Source organism: Prionailurus bengalensis, chromosome B1 (assembly GCF_016509475.1).
Source record: "Prionailurus bengalensis isolate Pbe53 chromosome B1, Fcat_Pben_1.1_paternal_pri, whole genome shotgun sequence".
NCBI classification, from domain to species: Eukaryota; Metazoa; Chordata; class Mammalia; order Carnivora; family Felidae; genus Prionailurus; species Prionailurus bengalensis.
In genome coordinates this window covers 34418579-34426179 of record NC_057344.1, presented here as the reverse complement: position 1 = coordinate 34426179, position 7601 = coordinate 34418579, and positions in this window count along the sequence as shown.

The following is a 7601-nucleotide window of genomic DNA, read 5'->3' as shown; positions in this document are numbered from 1 at the left end:
GCCTGGAGCCTGTTTCGGATTCTGTGTCTCCCTCTCTCTCTGCCCCTCCCCTGTTCATGCTGTCTCTCTCTGTCTCAAAAATAAATAAACGTTAAATGTTTAAAAATAAATAAATAAAAACAGAATCTTCTGGAAAGAGAATGATCACTTTTTAATTAATGTAGCTATGCCACATTCTCATTTAATTAAATTCAGCCAGAGTTCCTATTATATGCCAGACACTGTGCTAGACACTAGGCATACAATTTTGAGAAAAAGATACTGACCTGGCTCTCAAATAACATACAGCTCACAAGGGAAGAAAAACAAGTCCATAGGCAATTCAGATCCAGTAAGGGGGGGGGCGGGGTGTGCCTGGCTGGCTCAGTCAGTTAAGCATCTGGCTCTTGATTTCAGCTCAGGTCATGATCTCGTGGTTTGCGAGACTGACCCCTACATTGGACTCTGTGCTGACAGTTCAGCGCCTGCTTCAGTCTCTCTCTCCTTCTCTCTCTGCCCCTCCCCTGCCTGTGCTCTGTCTCTCCCTCTCTCAAAATACATAAAACACGAAAAAAAAAATTCAAATTCTCCATTAAGGAAGTAAGCATGAGAAGCTTTGGAAGCAACGGAAAGAGTACCTAACTCGGTCTTAGGTAGTTATATAAGGCTTCTTGGAGCAAAGGATGATTTCACTGAGTTCCAGAGGGTGAATAGTAGTTAGCCAGATGTGAGTGTGTGTGTGTGTGTGTGTGTGTGTGTGTATAGATGGAACAAAGTGTAATTGTATTGCTAATATGAAGTATTAACAAAGGTCAAGGAAAGCAAGGTAAATGCATGAAATTGCACATACTAAGTACTTGGCTGGAGCTCCCAGCAAGAGAAGTAGGATGGATTTGAATAGGTTGGCAGGAGATTGAAAAGTAAGAAGGGGCCGGATCATGCAGCATTTTATATGATATTCAGTGTGTGGTGTTCATCTTTTTCTGGTATTTTACGGTTGCCGTTGATGGTTTCTAAGCAGTGGGGTGACAATCAGATTTACCCTGTGGGAAGAGTCTCTTGTCCCTAAAGTAGGGAACGTGTTTGGGGACAAAGGCAGGGCATTCCTGAAATCTGAGAGAGAATTTAGGAGACTCTTGAGAATGAGGCCTAAGTCAAGGTAGCAGCCATGTGAACGTGGATAAATGGACAGAGTAGGGAGACAATTAGAAGGAGAAATCCGTGGTTCCTATTTGCTAAGAGCGGTCAGGAGACAAGCGTCAAAGATGGTATTCAGGTGGATGGAGATGCTGTTTGGTGAGTTTGGGAAGGCTCTGACAATGAAGGATGTTTGGAGAATTCAGTTTTGGGTATATTACGTTTTCGGTGGCTATTGTACATCGGAGAGGAAGTATCCAGTTGGCCAAGTATTGGATGTGTGGGTCATTTTCAAGGGAAATATAGTTTTGGAGTTCTCAATATACAAACAGGAATTGAAACATGCCAGTAGATACAGTACTGAAAGAGAGGACGCAGAATGAAAAGAAGGACCAGAACACAAGGCTGAACAACTCCGTCCTTTCGGGGACGGGAAGAGGAAGAGGCTGAGGAGTGTTGTCACGGTGGCCTTTTACAGAGGACAGAATGTTTACCAGTGCCAAATGGGGCAGATTAATCCCATAAAATAAGGATTTTGGATTTAGCAACAAGAGATGTTTTGACCTAGTTTAGAGTCATTTCAGTGGAGGTGGATGCCAGATTCTAAAGAACTAAAGAGTGAATGGGAGGTGAGGAAATGAAAAAGAGTGCAGACGTCTCTGTAAAGAAGATGGTGCAATTGTGAGAGAGGTGGTGGCAGCTGAAGGAGAGACAGCTCTGGGAGGGGGCAGAAGGGAGGGGCTGCCAAGGGATGCGAGGAAGGGGCACCTGAAGGCCAGGGATCTTGCATGAGGGGGACATGGTTGGGATCTAGACCTGAGGTGGATTCATTATTCTGAGCCAGGAAGAGAGATGCCGTACTTTTTGTGGCAGGAAGCGTAAAAGAATAGGTGTGGATGGCTATGGTGGCAGGGAATTGAGGGATTTCCATTTTGCCTGTGCGGTGAGAAGCAAGATTTTCTGCTAAGCGTTAGTAGAAAGGTGGTTGGGTGGGAGTAGAGAAGGTTTTAATCCTTGCTGTGGAGAGTGGAAGACAGAGCTGAACAGGGATGGGTGGGAAGATTCCCAGGCCGCGCCGAGGGTCCTGGTAAGCTGGAAGCTGATCAATTTTAAGTGACACCAAATCTGTGCATGCTTTAGGATTTTCTTCTCTGGCTGATGTTGGGGTTTTTCCAGTTGAGCGTGGCAGAGATTGATGGGGCAAGCTAGTTGATGGGCAATGCAATTGCATGGCTGAAGCGATTAACCACGAGTAGAAGGCAGAGCAGGGAGAGGATGATGATAGGATAGGGGTTGAAAGATCAGGAGAATGTAGAAAGGTCAAGGGCTTGGGAGTCAGGGTAAGGTTAAAGAACTGATGTAGTGCAAATAAATGAATAGGAGAGCCATAAGGGAAAGATGTTGCCACCAGAAAGGGAGCTTCCGGGTTTAAGATTTCTGAATTATACCAGTATCACAAAAGGGTGACAGTCAATATATTTAACCGGTCTGATAATGACCAATCAGAGTAAAACACTGCCATACTGGTGTGTACCTCCTGGATCCAGGGCGTGGAGCTGAGGAAGGACTAAGGGTTTGAGCACGGGATGAAGCGTTCTCACGAAGTTGAACTTGTCCAGACTGCTGATGTGACTTGAGAGTGAAAAGGACAACCGTGAACCTGGTACCCACGTCATCAGTAAACGAGAGGCAATTCCTCTTAATATCATCCAAAGTACACTTAGGCTGGAGAACAGTGACAAAGAGAGGAGGAGAGTGGTATAGCCAGATGGCCTATCTTTGTTCTTTGGGCCTGCTGTAACAGAATACCACAGACTGGGTGGCTCATAAATATCAGGAATTTATTTCTCCTAGTTCCGGAGGCTGGAAGTCCAAGATCAAAGTGATGGCGGATTCGATGTCTGGTGAGGAGACGCTTCCTGTGCATGGATGACTGTCTTCTCACTTTTATAAGGACACTAATCCCATTCACGAGGGCTCTACCCTCATATCCTGGTCATCTCTCAAAGGCACCACCTCCTAATTCCATCACCCTAGGGGTTAGGATTTCAGCATATGAATTCCGGGGGAGAAACAAACATTCAGAACACAACAGCCTGAGCCTCGGTGGGTCAGAAGTTTTGTGGAACAGTGGCAGAATCAGTCTGGAACTGTGTTGGGAGTAAGTGGCCTTTGGGCCCCACTCATCAGTCTAGAGATTTGGAGGAATAAGTAAGCATTTGGGAAGATGGCAGGGGACAGTGTTTTTTGAGGAATCAGGTTTTAGATGAGAAGCTAGAGGTGATACTAAAAGAGAAGGTGAGGATATTTACCTTGGAATGGGCAGAGTTCGGAAGGAGGATAATAATAGGAGGTTCATTCAGGGAGGACAGACATGAAACAATAAGAAAATGTGCAGACATTCAAGGAAAAAGTCAAACGTATTCTGAAAAGTTGATTTATTTTTTAAACCTGAAATTAATCTGTATTCTACACTATTAAACAATCTGACAATCAAAGCAAAACAAAACAGAACATCCAGACAGAGGGGCTAGATGTTGGGGTGCTTAGACTGTGAGTGGTGACTTTGGATGACCAGGTGTAAGGCATGAAGGGATTAACAACTGCAGCCTTTCCAGATAGCCCTAGAAGTCTCCTGATGGATAGGGGATGGGGAGGAGAGGAGCTCAGGCCAGTGTGGAGGGAGTGAGGCATGGCCTGGAGTGATTGTATTTCCAAGAAATCCCAAGATAGATGAGGAGGCTGTCGTTAGAATGGGTGCCAAGATTTTGGCCAAATGTTGGAAACACTGACAGTCTCTGTGGGACATAGACTATATCTGGTTTTTCCTGAAGCACAGTACACTTGCAGTGTGACTTAATTGTGCTAGAGTTGAGAATAGCATTCTGTCCTCAGCTGGAAGCCACAGATCCCTTATTACAGAGTGGGGAGCAGAGATGCATTTCACTGGCAAGCAAGGGTCTGAATTAGTGCGTTCTCATTTTTAGCTCAGCCTGCTGCATGCAGCTTCCAGGTACAATGTCAAGTAGCACATAGGTACTCTGCTGATTACTTCGGTGGTCAGGTTTCAATTAGTTATTTGAAAAATGGGGTGATATGCATTACTCTTCAGACTTTATGGTAGAGAGGTGGGGTGGGCTTAGCCAATGTCTCACTCTGGCACTCAAGTTCTTCCTTGGGGTATGATATCAAAGGACTGTGGGAAATTTGGTTCATGGCAGAGCTTGAGTGTCAGGAAGAAAAATTAGTGACCTGAGGGGTATTATGAAAATAACTACGTGACAAAAGAACCAAAGATATATGAAATCTTGATGTAATTTGACTTGCAGACGGCCATATTCCTTCTGGCTCTTTAGTATGATGTCTTGCACAAACTCAGCAAATCTCTAAACATGTTTGTGGATGAGTCTTTTGTTGCTCAGGTTACCAGGAGAAAGGAACAGCAAGTGTAAACTTTTATCAGGGCTAGTGCTGGAAAGAAATATAGTCATGTGGTGTTGTGATAAGCTGGCTGACCTAAAGATGCCCAAATGGCACCTGGAATTAATGTCTCTACTCACCATGGCGATATGCACTCCATGCCCTGTTATCCATACACTGTTATGGCTGCTAAGGCCCAGCATTCTACTGGAGGAAAAGCCCTGGATTAGTTGGTGGGTAATAGAAAGGTTTCCTTCCTTCCTTCCTTCCTTCCTTCCTTCCTTCCTTCCTTCTTTCCTTCCTTCTTCTGCTCACAAATGCTTAGTGCATGCCAGCTTTGTGTTAAGCATCAGAATACAAGGATGACTAAGTTCTCTCTCTTTGCAAGCCCTCTCCAGTGCACTTGGCTATAAGCTTGGCTCTGCTGGGGAAGGCTTCCCAGGTGACATGAACTTTGGCCAATGAAAAGGAGTTTGGGGAGAAGAATATTCATGAGAAGGAATGACATGAGTGAAGGTAATAAGGCAGAAAAGGTAATGGTGTCTTTGGGGGAAGACTGAGAAGTTAGCATTAGGAGAACCTAGGGTGTGTGTTGAAAAGAAGGGCCCAGATTTTGAGGGGTTTCAATTTGAAGTCAAGATGCTCGATTTTTGTCGTCTAGGCAAGGGGGAGCTACTAAAGCAAGGGAGTGAAATGATCATGCTTGTGCTTCAGCAACATCCTTGCAGTGGCTGTGTGGAGGGTTCTAGAATGGAGGAACTGACACAGTTATATGGAAACAGTTGGGACCTTGCTACTCCAAGCATCCTTCATGGAGCATCTGCATCACCTGGGAGCATGTTAGAAATGCAGCCTCTTGGGCATCACCCAGAAATATTGAATGACTTTAATGAGATTCCCAGGTGATGTGTATATACAGTAAATCTAGAAACACTGATTCAGAAGCAATGCTAATAGCTCTTATGGCATTCATGTAGGTCCCATGGGAGGGGCAGCCTGACCTGTTCTTTCTCTTATTCTACAGATTCACAGACAGTTCCAAAAACTCCATTTTTGAAAGGCTGATAGAAATTTAAGAAATTTTTGTGTGTATTTCAATAATTGGAAAAATTCTTTTAAGCTATGGCTTTTCAAAAACATTTTAGTCATGGACTCTCTTTTCTTTTTTTTTTTTTTAAGATTTTTTTTTTAAAGTAATCTCTGCACCCAATGTGGGCCTCGAACTTACAACCCCAAGATCTAGAGTCTCATGCTCTTCTGACTGAGCCAGCCAAATGCTCCATGGACTCTTATAACTGTGTGAATGGGTTCCGGAGGGCAAACATAAGAGAATATCTTATCTATGCTATTTTCTTTTCTTTTTTCTCTTTTCTTTTCTTTCTTTCTCTTTCTTTCTTCTTTTCTTTCCTCCCTTCCCTCCCCTTTCCTTCCTTCGTTTCTTTTTCTTCCTTCCTTCCTTTCTTTTTCTTTCTTTCTTTTTCTTTCTTTCTTTCTTTCTTTCTTTCTTTCTTTCTTTCTTTCTTTCTTTCTTTTCCTTTCTTTCTTTCTTTCTCTTTCTTTTTCTCCTTCTCCTTTAAAAGTAGGCTTCATGCCCAGTGCAGAGCCCAACATGGGGCTTGAACTCATGACCCTGAGATCAAGACCTGAGCTGAGATCAGGAGTCAGATGCTTACCCGACTGAGCCACCGAGGCACCCTAAGGCTATTTTATTTCTCAAGCTTGGTGACGGTATATGGATGTTCATGTATTATAATCTGCCATTTTTGGTTAGTTGTAATATTATATATTCAAATTCATAAAGTCTTGATTAAACAGTCATGTTTAGTGATCTACAAAAGAAACAGAACAAGAACCAAGGTGGTACCTCAAGACTCATGTGAGGAGTGGGAGTAGAATCGAAATGATGGTGATAGCATTCACGTACAGAGCGATACTTACATTAGTTGAGGGCACAATAAATACTATTTGTGGGGAAACTTGCTATGTGCTGGACACTTTCAGTATTTTATATGCAACTCATTTAATGCTCATGACTCCAGGAGGTAGGACTGATTACTTATCTCTGTTTCATAGGGATATTTTCACAGCTGAAAAAACTCAGATATGAAGGTGTCAGCTACTCGGTGCAAAGCCACAGAGGAACTAGGATTTGAACTCAGTTTGGGGAGATCTCAGGTCTTTTTTATTTTTTAAATTTTTTTTAAGTTTATTATCCTTGAGACATAGAGAGAGACAGAGCATGAGCAGGGGAGGGGGAGACACAGAATCCGAAGCAGGCTCCGGGCTCTGAGCCGTCAGCACAGAGCCCGACCCGGGGCTCAACCCCCGAACCGCGAGATCACGACCTGACCCGAAACCGGATGCCTAACCGACTGAGCCACCGAGGCGCCCCAGGTCTCAGCTCTTAAATAGCACGCTAAAGTGTAGTGTGGACAGCCTCTCTGCCTGGACAGGTGTGATAGAAGAAGATGGAGGAGGCAGGATCATAATAAAATCAATGTAGTCTTTGTCCTGGGCCCGGTCAGAGAACGGCAAATGCCATACGTTTGTGGCCTTAGAGTGGCAACTCTTGCAGTATTTGTTAGCTGTCCTGTGTGCATCTGAACTTGGAAAAATGCAGTCTGGAGGCAGAAATGAATGATAGTGAGAAAAAAATCCGTGTTTGAATTTCAAATGTAGAGAAAATCCACAAATTGAAACAGACAAACGAACGATATAAGAGCTTTCCTTGGAAACACTACACTACAGTAGCCCTCCCCCACTTTTTTGTGACTGAACTCGTAACCATCCTTCAAGACTCAGGTAAATGTCATCCTGCTGTGAATCCCGTCCCCCGTTTTTTGACATGGGAAGTTCCCTCCTTTTATCCCCATCCCCTCTCCTCGGATGCTAATCGCTGCGATTTAGTGAGCAATGCCGCGTACTGGCCACGTAAGCACTTCACTTATTTTATGTTCTTTTAATAGTGCTATGGATAGTTACCACTCTCCTCATTTTATAGAGGAGGAAACCGATGTCTTTCGGGATGAAGTCATCTGACATCATGCAGTTAACGAGTGGCAGAG